Here is a 15,659-nt window from a genome sequence, read left to right as displayed (position 1 = left end):
AAAATAGAAAAGGAAAGTATACACACAGGTATCAGACTGCAGTCAAAGGAAAAAAAAGTGAGTGACCTTTCCAACTCATGAGCTGTGTCCACACTAGAAATTTATTCAGAACATAACTGAAATAAAGTCTCCTTTCAAAAAGTCCTGCAGCACAGGTACACACATTACGTGCTACTTCGAAATTGGCATCAAAATAATGGGGCCATATTTCAAAGTAGTTCTTCCAGTCACATATTGGGAATACCGTCCTTATTTCAAAGTGTAAATTTGAAATAAGACGTGTGTAAACGCTCTATGTTCTACTCTTTTGAAATAGGAGGTCAGACATGGTGGTGGCTCACAGGAGCATGGAGACACTCTAGCTGCCCCAGGCAGGCCTCTATGGTTGCTGCCAGACATGTTTAAGGAACTATGACCCCAGCAAAACATGGCAGGAAGCTGAGAGCGTGCCAGCACCAGGGAGAGCACAAGCTCTCAGTTGCATGCCCTCCCCCCGATGACAGGGCATAAATCGCCACAACACCCCAATGCCAATGGCAAGTAGCCAGGAGCCCCTTGCCCACCAGGGGTCCCCTGTCAGTCCTTCCAGGGATCCCAGGAGCCAAGCCAGCACAAAGCCAGAAGGGTCCACTTCTGGTCCAAGGAGGAGTTCAAGGACCTCCTCAGCCTCTGTGGGGAAGAGGAGGTCCCACTCCAGACTGGGGTGTGTCACCACAATGCAGACACATTTGACCAACTGTCCACTGGCCTCAGTGTCAGAGTGCACCTCAGCCACACTGGGGATCAGGTGAGGTCCAAAGTGAAAGAACTGAGGCAGGCATAATGCATAGGGTTACCTCCCACCATTGCCAACATGATGAAGAGCTGAAACACCTCTTGGAGGCAAAACAGGTGCCATCCACTGAGCACTTCTTGGACACACCCACCCCACCACCACCTAGACCGAGACCAAGATGGCCACGGAGGAGGAGCTGGGACCCTTGGGTGCTAGCTCCCCCAGGTTAAGTGACCAGGACCAAGAGGCTGGCAGCAATCATTTGGGTTCCAGCAATGGGATGCTCATCTTCACGATTCCCTCCAGATCATCCACTCAGGACCCCTCCAGCTGGGCATCTCCAGACTTCATGGAGGGAGCAGCAGGTAGGTACCAGAAATTAGGAGGACTTGGGGACTGAGGAAGAGGACCCATCCTGCCACAGCTGGCAGGCGGCCACACACCTGCATGACACTCAGCACCTTCATTCCTGCAAAGTGCCATGTTCTGCATGGCCAGAGAGGGTAGAGGGTGAGCAGCCAACCCCAGGCCGAGCCCCACCATGCGAGGCCCCATGCTCATCTGATATCCCTTGGGGTCCCCCAGGCCATCAGGGAGTGGGGTGAAGGCTGGGGGCCATTGGAATGGGGTCATTGGCCCTTGGGTCAGGATACAGGGTGAATGGGTCATCCCTCTGTCCCCTTCTATCTCCATAGGTCCACCACCCACAGCAGCCGAGGGACAGGAGGCTGGCACCTCACCCCATCCCAAGGCTGTGTGGAGTCATGGCCAGGATTGATGCTGCAGCTGACAGGGTAATGAAAAGCCAGCAGCGAGACATGATGGCTGTACTCCAGGACTGGCTGGTGACAGAGCGGGAAGTGTGAGTGTGGGTGGCTGATTTCCTGGGAACCCTCACACAGGTTGTGGCTACCCACCTCAACCAATCTCTCCCTCCCTTGCCAGCCTTCCCTGCAGCGCCCCCTGCAGTGGTGTGTGTTGGGGGAAGGTGGCTGGGGGGAGGGTCACTGTGGGCCCTGGGTGAAGTCCTCAAGCAGGGCTTCCCTGATCTGCACACCATCCCTTTGCACCTGGCAACATGGGGAAGCAGGCAGCTGCTCATACCTGGTGCTGGTGTCCGCAGTACAGTCCTGGATGAATTGCTCCTATTTTCTCTCCATTATATTCTGGAGAGCACAGCAGGCCACAGCAACTGCAGGCACATTAGGGAGGTTGACCTCCAACATCATCAGGAGTCAGTGAAAGCACCCTTTGAGATGCCCGAATGCCTTCTTGATGGTGTTTCTGGCAAGATTCAGGCATGCGTTGAACACATCCTGGGATGGGTTAGTGCATCCAGTGTGGACCTTGTAAACCATGGATGTAGGGCTCTGGAGTTCAGTGCCTGTCTGTAATTTCATTTAGAAGAATGAATGTGGACGTGTGTGCATTAAGGTCAATCCCCAAAGCCAGCTTGTCTGGCTGGCCAGCAGTCAGAACCACCTTGACATCTGAAGACCAGAGAAAGTGAGCCCTGCAAAAGAATCCACCCAAGAAAGAGAGATAAAAGCCCCCATCAAGAAAAGAAGATCAAAGTTCTGTTTGCTGTTAACTGGTGAATAATGGTCCTACACCGTGCAGCATTGGCCACGATGCGGGGGGTATGGTTATGTCTCCCACTGGAAGCTCCTTTAGGGGGAGGTAGGTGCCCTTCTGCATCTGGTGCCCCAGCCATGAGTTCCTAAACACATGGGCATCATGGATCCTGCCCAAGCACCCCACGCACACATCCATGAACTGGTCCCCAGACCTTGCAGCCTGTAGCACTTGCAGAGTGTGAGTGTTGGGAGAAGCCCTTTTAGAGAGTGGCTGGCTGCAGACCAAGCAGCCATGAAACCTCATCTGCAGCATTTTCTAGCCCATTATTTCAAAATAGTGGCTGTGGCTTTGTAGACACTCCTTTTCAAAATGCTGGGCCAGTCTTTTGAAATAGGAGATCGTGGCTTTGTGCATGTGGACGCACCATTTCAAAGTCTATTCTTTTGAAAAGTGTATTTTGAAAGAAGCCCTTTCGAAACTGCGGTGGTAATGCAGATGTAGCCATGCTGTTGAAGGCAGGGCTTCAGGGTTGAAAGGGCTCCTTTTCTAAAGGACCCCATGGCCGTGTTTACACTAGCCAAACACTTCTAAATGACCATGCAAATGGCCATTTCGAAGTTTACTAATGAAGGGCTGAAATACATATTCAGCACCTCATTAGCATGCAGGTGGCCACGGCACTTCAAAATTGACATTGATCGCCGCCGCACACCTTGTACAGATGGGGCTCCTTTTCGAAAGGACCCCAGCTACTTCGAACTCCCCTTATTCCTATCTGCTCATAGGAATAAGGGGACTTCGAAGTAGCTGGGGTCCTTTTGAAAAGGAGCCCTGTCTGTACAAGCCGTGCAGCAGCGAGCCATGTCAATTTCGAAGTGCCGCGGCCGCCTGCATGCTAATGAGGCGCTGAATATGTATTTCAGCGCTTCATTAGTAAACTTCGAAATGGCCATTTGCATGGTCATTTAGAAGTTTTTGGCTAGTGTAAACACGGCCCTGGAGTTCCATTTCTGCTCCTGGATCAGGAAGAGTACCTTCTAAAAGAATCTTTCAGAAAAAAAAAATGTGTGTAGATGCTCTGTGAGCCCTTCTTTTGAAAGAGCAGTCATCCATGGCACCAGCCAGCTGGAGCACAGAGACACCCCTACCAGTACAACTGGGGTCTATAGTCTCTGCCTCTGGCTACTCTTAAAGATTCAGGGACCCAGAAAATCCATGTCAGGAAGTTGAGTGTGGAGGCAGCGAGCATGTGTGCTGCTGAGACCCAAACCCTCCAGCCACTCCTGCAAGATCCAGAGACATAATGGTCTGCACCCAGCCACTCTGTGATAGCCAGTGGTCCCCCAGGGAGCTGGCCAAGGGGCCTCAGAAGCCCGCACAAGGCATGAAATGGAGTGCCCCCTGCTGGACTGAGCCTGAGCTCCAGGACCTTCTGGGGCTCTAGCAAGACAAAGATGTCCTCCAGGATACCCAGGGCCACTGTTGGAATACCCCCACCTATACCCAACTGGCCAGTAGCTTTGCACCCAAGGCTACCCTGCCCAGACAACCAACCAAGTCCAGTGCAAAGTGGAGGAATTGCAGCAGGGATACATGCAGGCCTGGGACAGCACCAGACAGATGGGGCAGGCCCTGGCCACCTGCCTGTATTATCATGCAATCATTCAATTCTCAGGCTGAAATGCACCTCAAGACTTCATCTAGTGCAGTGCCCTGCCTAAAGCAGGATCAACACCAACTAAATAAAACCAGCCATAACTATTTTAAGCCAGGTCTTCAAAACCTCTACAGGTGGAGATTTCACATCCTCTCTTGGTAATGCATTCCAGTACTTCACCACCCTCCACCTGAAATAGATTTTCCTAATATCCAACCTACACCTCTCCTTCTGTTGCTCCTTGTTCTGTCATGTCACCATTGAGAACAGTCTCTCTCTCTCCTCTTTAGAACCCTCTGAAAAAGTTGAAGGCTGCTATCAAATCTCCACTCAGTCTTCTGTTCTACAAACTAAATAAACGCAAATCTCTCAGCCTCTCCTCATTGGTCATGCGCTCCAGCCTCTTAAGACTTTTCATTGCCCTCCCCTGAACCCAATACTTCAATATGTTCACATAATTTCTATACTTGGGGGCCCAGAACTGGACATGATACTCCAGATGTGGCCTCAACAGTGCTGAGTAGAGGGGAATAATAACTTCTCTAGACATGCTGGAAATGCTTATCCTAATGCACCCCAGCATGCCGTTGGCCTTCTTGACTACAACGGCACACAGTTGACTCATGTACAGACTCTCAGCCACTGTAATCCTGAAGTCCTTTTCTGCTTCACTGCTACTTAGCCAGGCGAGCCCCGGACTGTAACAGCGCTTGGGATTTGTTCGTGTCAAGTGCAGGAATCTGCACTTCTCCTTGGTGAACCTCATCAAATTTATTTTGACCAATCCTCCACTTTGTCTATGTCACTCTAGACCCTACCCCTGCCCTACAATGTACTTATCTTATCCCCTAGCTTAGTGTTATCAGCAAATTTGGTGACTGTGCAATCCATCCCATCATCCAGGTCATTAATAAAGATGTTGAACAGTACCGGCCCTAGAACTTTTCCTTGGGGCACTCCACTTGAAACTGACTGACAATGTGACACTGAGCCATTGACCACTAGTCAGTCACTGGGCCCGTCCATCAAGCCAGCTTTCTATCCATCTTGGAGTCCATGTATCCAATTCATACTACTTTAGCTTTATACAACTTTAGCTTATGGGCAAGAATGTTGAGGGAAACTGTATCAAAAGCTTTGGTAATGTCAAGGTGTATCATCTCCATTGACTTCCCAATGTCCATGGAGCCTGTTACCTCATCATAGAATCTAATCAGATTGGTCAGGCATGACTTGCCCTTGGTGAATCCACGCTAACTATTCTTGATCACTTTCCCCTCTTCCTGGTGCTCCAAAATGGATTCCTTTAGGATCACCTCCATGATTTTTTCAGGGACTGAGGTAAGGCTGACTGGTCTATAGTCCTTCTTTCTTTTTTTTAAAAGATGGGGACTATGTTTGCTTTTTTTTCAGTCATCCAGGATATCTCCTGATTCCCATGATTTTTCAAAGACAATGGCCAAAAATTCTGCAATGACATTTCATAAATTCCCTCAGTACACCTGGATGCTTTAAATCTGGACCTTTGGATTTGTGTGCCACTAACTTTTCTAAGTAGGTCTTAACCTAGTTTTTTCCAACTGAGGGCTGCCCAATTCCTTCCCATATTGCATGTCCCAGTGCAGTAGGTTAGGAGCTGATCTTGTCTGTTATGACTGAGGCAAAAAAAAAGACATTTAGTATTTCAGCTTTTCCTGCATCATCTGTCATTAGGTTACCTTCCTCACCTAGTAATAGCTCCACATCCTCTCTATTGTTAGCATGCATGTAGAAACCCTTCTTGTTAGCCTTCACATTCCTTGATAACTGTAGTTCCAATTCTGCTTTAGCTCTCCTGATTACTCCCTGGCATTCTACTCCTCCTTCATCATCTGCCCAAGTTCAGCAAATATTAACTTCCACAAGTGGCTTTGGTGATATGTTGTAATCAAATAGAAACAATGTGTCCAGAAGAAGATGTTGATCACTATTTATTTGGTAAGATCTGCTATCAATTATTAGATCTGCAGTCACTGACTAAAAGTCACTTAACTTTAAAGGCTCTTTTATTTATTTTTTCTCATTTTAGTTTACTGTGCTAAATAAAAGTTTTTATGTACTGTGATGACTTAATTCTGAACTTATGTCTTCTGGCTTCATAACAAAAGAATTCAATAGGCCCTAACCTCACAAGAAGTTGAGTATGGCCAGGCTTCTGTGCACATATGGAGCATCTTTAAAGTCATCTTTAAAGTAATTCCATAAGTGGAAATGTCTGCCTCCCACGATCAAAGCATTATCTTCTTTGCAATCTCTGTTGGGTTCAAAGCAATCTATTTATTGTTTCACAGTGTGTTTCATATCTGCCTCCTGCAAAGCTTCATATGTATACAAGACATAAGTAAACTGTACGTTAAATAACTTTGCATATACATTTTATGTTCTTATTTTTCTGTCATGAAATAAAGTCAATAAGAGTAGTGAGATGGTTCCAAGAAGGGGGGGATTCTTACCATGCGTAGCCAAAAAATTTTGAATTTTTACCAAGAAAGGAATGAGCTTTTCTTGAAATAAATGAAAACATTTTGAAAAATCCAATTTTTCATCCAGCTTTAATTAGTCTTTTCCCAAGATCTAAATTATTTTAATTGTTCTCATTTCTGGATCAAATGAAACCATAATTAAAACAATTGCAAAATATAACATCAGATGCATTTTCCAGAAATCTTATTTAAAAAAAAAAAAAAAAACTCCAGTGTCTCTTGGTTGTTTCGGTTTTTCTCTTTCCTTTGCTTCAAGTTCTACATTTTTTGCATCCTAGTGCAACATAATTATATATTTTATGTGCTCAGGGAATAGAGAAAAAGATTTCCTACTGGGTTTAAATTGGTTAGCTGCATCAGTTTAATTGACATGGGCTACGTCTACACGTGCCCCAAACTTCGAAATGGCCACTCAAATGGCCATTTCAAAGTTTACTAATGAAGCGCTAAAATGCATATTCAGCGCTTCATTAGCATGCGGGCTGCCGCGGTGCTTTGAAATTGACGCGCCCTGCCGCCGCACGGCGCGTCCAGGCGGGGCTCCTTTTAGGAAGGACCCCGCCTACTTCGAAGTCCCCTTATTCCCATGGTAGGCGGGGTCCTTTCGAAAAGGAGCCCCATCTGGACGAGACGCGCGGCGGCAAGGCGCATCAATTTCGAAGTGCCGCAGCAGCACGCATGCTAATGAAGCACTGAATATGCATTTCAGCTCTTCATTAGTAAACTTCGAAATGGCCATTTGCATGGCCATTTCGAAGTTTGGGGCACTTGTAGACATGGCCATGGTGGCAAAACGTCTGAAGCTGTTGGATCCTTGTTTATACAATCATTCCTGTTAGAACTACCACTGCAGCAGATGAACTGGTGGAAATCTTTAGTGTCTATACATACTTTATTGGACTGATTTTACCCTTACACAATGTTTCTATAATTTTCTATTCTTTTCAAGTACTATGGTTGATTTTTTTTTTTTTGCATAAATTCCTTTTCTGCTGTTGACTCTTCTCTTCCTCTCCTCTCACAGGGCTTGATCCAAAGCCCCTTGAAGTCAATGGAAAGACTGTCATTTTCTTCTTTAGGCTTCACATGACAGCCTGTCACTGAATCTCTCACACTCATTCTCTCTTTCACCAGTGCATTTCTTTCATTATTATTGCTGGTTTTCTTCCCTCCAGCTTTGGTCCCATTTCTTTCCTGTTCCTCATGCCCTTGCATAATGAGGGCTGGAGTATCTGACTTGCTCAATTCCCACAGGAAAGGTTTAAGTTTGTTTGAAGAATGGGGAGGTGACACAAGTACCAATCCTGATACAATGAAGCCAGTGAAAGTTTTACTCTGGTTTTCAGGGGGAACAGGATCAAACCCAAAATGCATCTCAGGGTTTTACCTTCCAAATGCAGGCGAGCCGTCAGCTTAGCAAAGGCATTCATTAGCTGGTAGAGATATATTGTTTGCTTGATTGTATGCTGCCACTGAAGTTAAAAGGTAAGATAGAATGCTTTTTTCCCTCAGTCTTCATGGACAAAGTCAACTTCCACATGACAGTCCTAGACAATGCAGTATGGGAAGGTGGAGGGCAGCCATTTGTGGGGAAGGAACAAGTTCTGAGCTATCTAGAAAAACTAGATGTACACAAATCCATGGGTCTGGATTTAGTGCACCCCAGAGTATTGAGGGAATTGGCAGAGGTCATTGCTGAACCTTTGGCCATTATCCTTGAAGACTCTCAGAGATCAGGGGAGATACCAGATGACTGGAAGAAGGCAAATGTAGTGCCCATCATTAAAAAAGGAAAGAAGGACAATCCAGGGAACTATAGACCCATCAGCCTTACCTCAGTCCCTGGGAAAATAATGGAGGGAATCCTGAAGGAATCCATTTTGGAGCGCTTGGAAGAGGGGAAAGTGATCAAAAGTAGCCAAGGTGGATTCACCAGGGGCAAGTCCTGCCTGACCAATCTGATTAGCTTTTATGACAAGGTAACAAGCTCTGTGGACATGGGGAGGTCAGTGGATGTGATATACCTTGACTTCATCAAGGCTTTTGATATGGTGTCCCACAACATTCTTGTCTATAAGTTAACGAAATATGGATTGGATCCTTGGACTATAAGATGGATAGAAAGCTGGCTTGACGGTCGGGCCCAATGGGTAATAGTCAATGGCTCAATATCTGGATGGTGGTCCGTTTCAAGTGGAGTGCCGTGAAGCTTGGTTCTGGGGCTGATGTTATTCAACATCTTTATTAATGACCTGGATGAGGGACTGGATTGCACCCTCAGCAAGTTTGCGGATGACACAAAACTAGGGGGAGAGGTAGATTTGTTGGTGGGTAGAGAGAGAATCCAGAGTGACCTGGATAAATTGGAGAACTGGGCCAAAAGAAATCTGATGTGGTTCAATAAGGAGAAGTGTAGAGTCCTGCACCTGGGGTGGAAGAATCCAAAGCATTGTTACAGGCTGGGGACCGACTGGCTCAACAGCAGTATGATGGAAAGGGACCTAGGGGTTATGGTGGATGAAAGGCTGGATATGAGTAAACAGTGTGCCCTTCTAGCCAAGAAGGCTAATGGAATACTAGGGTGCATTAGGAGGAACATTTTGAGCAGATCTAAAGAGGTAGTTATTCCTCTTTATTCGGCACTGGTGAGGCCACATCTGGAATATTGTGTCTAGTTTTGGGCCCCCCAGTATAAAAGGGTGTGGATTTGCTGGAGCAGGTTCAGTGAAGGGCAACAAAAATGATTAAGGGTCTGGAGCACAGGAACTATGAGGATAGGCTGAGGGATTTGGGCTTGTTTAGTTCACAGAAGAGAAGACTTAGAAGTGATTTAATAGCAGCCTTCAACTTCCTGAAGGGGCACTCTAAAAAGGAGGGTGAGAAACTGATCTCAGTTGTGTCAGATGGCTGAACAAGGAGTAATGGTCTGAAGTTGAAGAGGGAGAGGTGTAGGTTAGATATTAGGAAAAACTACTTCACCAGGCGGGTGGTGAAGCATTGTAATGCGTTGCCTAGAGGGGTGGTGGATTCTCCATCCCTTGAGGTTTTTAAGTTCCAGCTGGATGAGGTCCTGGCTGGGATGACTTAGTGGGGGTTGGTCCTGCTTGAAGCAGGGGCTGGACTAGATGACCTCCTGAGGTCCCTTCCAGCCCTGTGATTCTGTGATAGAACAGGAAACCCAGAGAGCTTTCCAAGCCAGATATCCTTTTTTTCCCTCCTTCATTTCAAAGAGAGAAAATTACTGGAAGCATCTCATACAAAAAAAGATTATTTTTCTCTTTGCAAGGAAAATGTACATGTCTTTGTTTGGGGAGTTCATATTTTGAATCATATCTTCCTTATTTTCCTATTTTTCAACTCATGGCTATCAAATCAAGAATATCATATAAAAATCTGAATAAATATCTTCGTAAGTATAGGGGGGAAAAGTCAGCCTTTGGGGGACCTGGAGAAACAGTAATGGATAGAACATCACTTGCATCAATACAACGAGCATGAAATGATGTAGTGCCTCATTTATTTTCGAAATGGACCATATGGACAGCATGCTTATTGCCATCAGACCCAGATATTAATTAAGACATACATAATATATCTGTAGACTAGTGGAATTAATGTTTTTTAATACTGAGAAACCTAAGCACTAAGTAAAGCTTTTCTGCATATTTGAAATTTGGAACTTAGCTGTGACAAATTCAGGGCCCCATTCTGCAATCTTCAATCAAATGTATTGAGGAGCAGCACTGAAATCAATGGAGCTGCTTGTGTGCTTAAGAGATTGCTGTTTCTTCATCCTAATTTTTATTTGCTAACCTTTCATCACATGAATGATTCTTACTCATGCAAATAATCCAGTGGGCTTCTGTAGGATTTGTCTCCTGAGTTTGGGTTTGCATGATCAGACTAATAGTGCAAGCAATGTGTTAATCAGTTGATAAAATGTCAATAGCCTCAGAGGAGATGGCTGACATTAAGAGAAATGAATTATTCAGACTATGCAGACATCATTTGTTTGTATCAAACATTTAATGTGGTAGCATTACACAAGATTTAAAGTAGGCCAGCTTGCATGGAACTGCAGATACAGTGTGGCTGGGAAGTAAATTAACTCATAAGGAATGGACAAAACAGAAGTCTGTAAACAAGCCACTTGGACATCACAGGTTTGTTCTAAATTAACAAATTTCCATTTTGGGACACTACCAATTAGACTCTGATACTAGTTTATATCCTGTGCCTTAGACTTCAGTTAAGGAGATGGAATGTTTAAGATACAAAATCTTCTATGTGCTGATCTTCACCATTCACTAACTTAATTTTCAGTTGGGCTGAACACCCCACAATTCCCAACAAAGTCAGTGGAAGTCACAGTTATCCAGCACCTTCTTAACCTGTAGATATTTATCATTTTCATTTATTTTCCTTTCCTCAGGTAATATAGTTCTTGCCTCTGTTTTTCACCTTGCTACTGAGCCATTGACTATTTCCAGGGGACACCACGTGTTATCAGTAGCTCTATCCCCATCAGTCTCACCATCTAGTGCTTCATAATTGCAATATGCCCAGTGTTTTATTTTGTTCCCTTTAATGTTGATAGGAGTTTTGTCACCCCCTTGAGTAGATGTAGGTCTTTAAGATTTTTATCCAGCTGAAACGCCAACTGAGATTGAAAATTAAATTCTTCTCTTTTGAATAAGAGAATCTGTAATATTTCCAATTTATCAACTTTCCTTTTGATTAACCTTTAAGGGGAGAAAGTGAGGAATATTTAAAAAAAATATTGTATATCTTTAGGTAAAACTTAAATGTTACTTCCAGAGTACTTTGATTTGTTCTTTTAAGGTATATTATTTGTGTTACATATGATGGTATCCTTAAATTGTATTGTATATATTAGGAGGCTAACAACAAAAGTATAAGTATGAATCAACAGTATGGTCTTTTTCTCCTGCTGTCTTTTATTCCTGTGCTGAGCTATTCTTCAAAGTGTCTGTTTTTCTCTTCATCTTGGAGCAGTGTTGCTCATTAGAATATTGGGTCAATCTTCTTATCAAAATGTGCTTTGTTATTTAAAGATTTCCTAAGTCCTTTCCTTGCTGAAAATCCTGCCATTATCTCTTTCTGTTGGATAATTACTGTAGGTACAAGTGGTAAACACCAATCCTCAAATTTCCATATAATAATCTGGCTGATCAAGCTTCCAAAAGTTTGCATCCCACGTATTTCACTCATAGAAGTTAATCATTACATACACTATGGGAGAATGAATGGGAAATGAAATGTATTAGTTTATGCGTACTTTCATTTGCATGTCACAAAAAAGCTGATGTTAGAACAGCTCAGTCTTGTGTTAGGACTATAATCTATTACATTATCTTTACTTGGATCTGTCATACTCCCTCCCTGCATCACATACTCTGTTTCTTTACGCCATTGTCAGCTGCCATTTAGTACACTTCAGATGTCCTCAAATCAGATCTCATTCAGGGATCCGATCCAAACTCGAATGAGTATGGGAAAGACTCCAATTGATTTCAATATGCTTTTGATTAGATTCCAATTTTCTTGTAGATTCATTTAATTGAAAAAATATGGAATTTTTCAAGAGTTTTTTTTTTCTTTTTCTTTGGTCTGGAAAATTCATGAAACCTTCAGTGTCTGACTGATTTGTAGAGAGAAAATCTTATCCCACAGCAGCATCTTCAGCTTCTCCTCATGGCTGCTTCTATACTAGCCCCCTCCTTTCAGAAGGGACATGGTAATAAGGGATTTAGGCAGATGTTTATGAGGTGCTGACATGAATGTGCAGCAGCTCATTAGTGTAATGGCAGCTGCACACAATACAAAAATTCCACTTTTGAAACCTACACCACCTATGTAGATAGGGGCCTTTCGAAAGGACCCCCTGATTTTGAAAGCCCTATCTTCCCAAAACCAAATGGGAAGAAGGGGCTTTCAAAATCAGGGGGTCCTTTCAAAAGGCCCCCATCTACATGACCAGAGTGCATTTTGAAAGCACCACTTTCAAATTGTGTTTGGCCACCATTATGCTAAAGAGGTGTGTGGCAGACGGCTGCCTGGTAGCTGCAGGAGCCTTCTAGAAGGAACGCATGCCAGCTGGTGGGCTAATGCATTCTTGTTCCCTGAATAGGCCCAATTAGGACAGGCAGCTGAGGCCTTATTAGGTATCAGCCCTCATTGGTCAGATAGGCCCTGTGCTCCCTATAAAAGGCTCCCCATCTGGTAGCAGGGGGGAAGGTTTTGGGAGGTGCACCAGAGAAGCAGGAGCAGGAGCATAGAGAAAAGGTACCACGGGGAAGTGGTGGGCAAAGTGGCCCAGGGTGAGGCTACTACTTTGGGGCAGGGGTAAAGGTCCTGCCAGTTGCCTCTTGTTCTCATAGGGACCCTGGGCAGGAGTCCAGGGTATAGGGTGGGTCTGGACTCCCCCCACCCTTCCCCCCGAGGGATCACTTTACTGGAGCAGGCACGGGCCTGCAAAGGGACTGGTATTATTCTCCCTGTACTGGTCCTGCCTATGATGAGCATGGCTCGATAAGCGGAGACCCCTGCCTTTGGAAGGGCCTGGGCAAAAGGGAGGCCTCCGTGAATCTCTGAGGTAGCACAAATCCTCCAGGAAGCGCAGGGACCCACAGAGGCTGACAAGGGACTTTGTCACAGGTGCTACACATTAATGTCAGTGCCTCATTTGCACCTGTCAAAATCCCTTATTACCATGCCCCTTCTGAAAGTAGGGAGGCTAGTGTAGAAGCGGCCTATATGAAAACTTATGTTGACCTCTCATTTATTATTTATGCATGTCTGTCTCTTTAATAAAAAACAAAAAAGGAGTCATGTAGCACTTTAAAGACTAACAAAATAATCTATTAGGTGATAAGATTTCATGAGGCAGACCCACCTCTTCGGATCTGGAGATAGTGCTGGACAGGCATAGACTCTATTTCCAGTGTAGAATGATAGAATTCTAGTGCTGGAAGGGACATCAGAAGGTCTTTGAGTCCAGCCCCCTGCCTAAAGTAGGATCAACACCAACTAAACCTTCCCAGCCATGACTATGACAAGCCAGGACTTAAAAACTCTGGGGATGAAGATTCTACCACCTCTCTTGGTAACACATTCCAGTGCTTCACCACCCTCCTGGTGAAATAGTCTTTCCTAATATCCAACCTACATCTCCCACTCTGTAACTTCAGATCATTGCTCCTTGTTCTGCCATCTGTCACCATTGAGAACAGTCTCTCTCTCTCCTCTTTAGCGCCCTCTGAAGAAGTTGAAGGATGCTATCAAATCTCCACTCAGTCTTCTGTTCTACTAACTAAATGAGCCCAAATCTCTCAGCCTCTCCTCATTGGTCATGTGCTCCAGCCTCTTAAGACTTTTCATGGTCCTCCCCTGAACCCAACACTTCAATACATCCACATAATTTCTAAACTTGGGGGCCCAGAACTGGACATGATACTCCAGCTGTGGCCTCACCATTGCCGAGTAGAGGGGAATAATAACTTCTCTAGACATTCTGGAAATGCTTATACTAATGAACCCCAGTATACCATTGGCCTTCTTGGCTACAAGGGCACACTGTTGACTCATGTACAGCCTCTCAGTCACTGTAATCCTGAAGTCCTTTTCTGCTGCACTGCTACTTAGCCAGGAGGTTCCCAGCCTGTAACAGTGCTTGGGATGCATCTGTCTCAAGTGCAGGACTCTGCACTTCTCCTTGTTGAACCTCATCAAATTTCTTTTGGACCAATCCTCCAATTTTGACCCTATCACTAACTTCCAATATAGCTACATGACCCCCTAGCTTAGTATCATCTGCAAATTTGTTGACTGTGCAATCCATCCTGTCATCCAGGTCATTAATAAAGATATTGAACAGTACTGGACCTAGAATTGACCCTTGGGGCACTGCACTTGAAATTGACTGACAACCAGATATTGAGCCATTGACCACTACCCCTTGGACCCATCCATCAAGCCAGCTTTCTATCCACCTTGCTTTCCATTTATTCAACCCATACTTCCTTAACTTATGGGCAAGAATGTTATGAGAGACTAGGTGTATCACATCCACTGACTTCACCATGTCCACAGAGCCAATTACGTCATCATAGAAGCTAATTGGATTGGTCAGGAATGTCTTGTTCTTAATGAATCCATGTTGACTATTCGTGATCACTTTTCCCTCTTCTAAGTGCTACAAAATAGATTCCTTCTGGATCCCCTCCATGATTTTTCTGGGACTGAGGTAAGGCTGACTGGTCTATAATTACCTGGATTGTCTTTGTTTCCTTTGTAAAAGATAAGCAGTACACTTGCCTTTTTCCAGTCATCCGGGAACTCTCCTGATCTCCACTAGTTTTCAAAGATAATAGTCAAAGGCTCTGCAGTGACATCTCCCAATTCCCTCAGTACCCTTGGATTCATTAAATCTGGACCCACGGATTTGTGTGTGTCTAGCTTTTCTAAATAACTCTTAATCTGTTCTTTTCCCATTTAGGGTTGCCCACCTCCCTCCCATACTGCCTTGCTTAGTGCCATAGTTGGAGAACTGACCTTGTCCTGGAAAACTAAAGCAAAAAAAAGCATTGAGAATTTTAACCTTTCCCATATCATATGTCACCAGGTTACCTCCCTCATCCAGTAATGGCCCCACACCTTCCCTGATCACCCTCTCATTTTTAATATACCTGTAGAAACCATTCTTATTCCTTTCTGTAAAGCAAATCTGGTGGGAGTTGAACCTACAGTCTTTGAATGGCTGGGCCTTAGTACTCACTAACCACAACAGTTTAGAAGACCAACATGCTTTTTATTACACCACAGAGCCCCTGTCTCCAGATCTGAAGGCATGAGTCTGATGCACAAAAGTTCATCACTTAATAAATTATTTTATCAGTCTTTAAAGTGCTACATGACTGCTTTTTGGTTTTGTTAAGATACAGACTAATACAGCTACCTCTCTGTCTCTGTCATGTGTTGGCACAATGCCTGGTTTTCTCATTTTTTTTCTCATTTCAATTTGAGATTGTGAGTGGCTGTCCCTTAAAGTCCCTAGACTAACTTCTGCAGATAACATAACAAAAGAATAGATTGCAGAAGCAGTTCT

This window comes from Carettochelys insculpta, chromosome 2 (assembly GCF_033958435.1).
Source record: "Carettochelys insculpta isolate YL-2023 chromosome 2, ASM3395843v1, whole genome shotgun sequence".
Classification (NCBI taxonomy): domain Eukaryota; kingdom Metazoa; phylum Chordata; order Testudines; family Carettochelyidae; genus Carettochelys; species Carettochelys insculpta.
Note: the sequence above shows the minus strand (reverse complement) of the source record.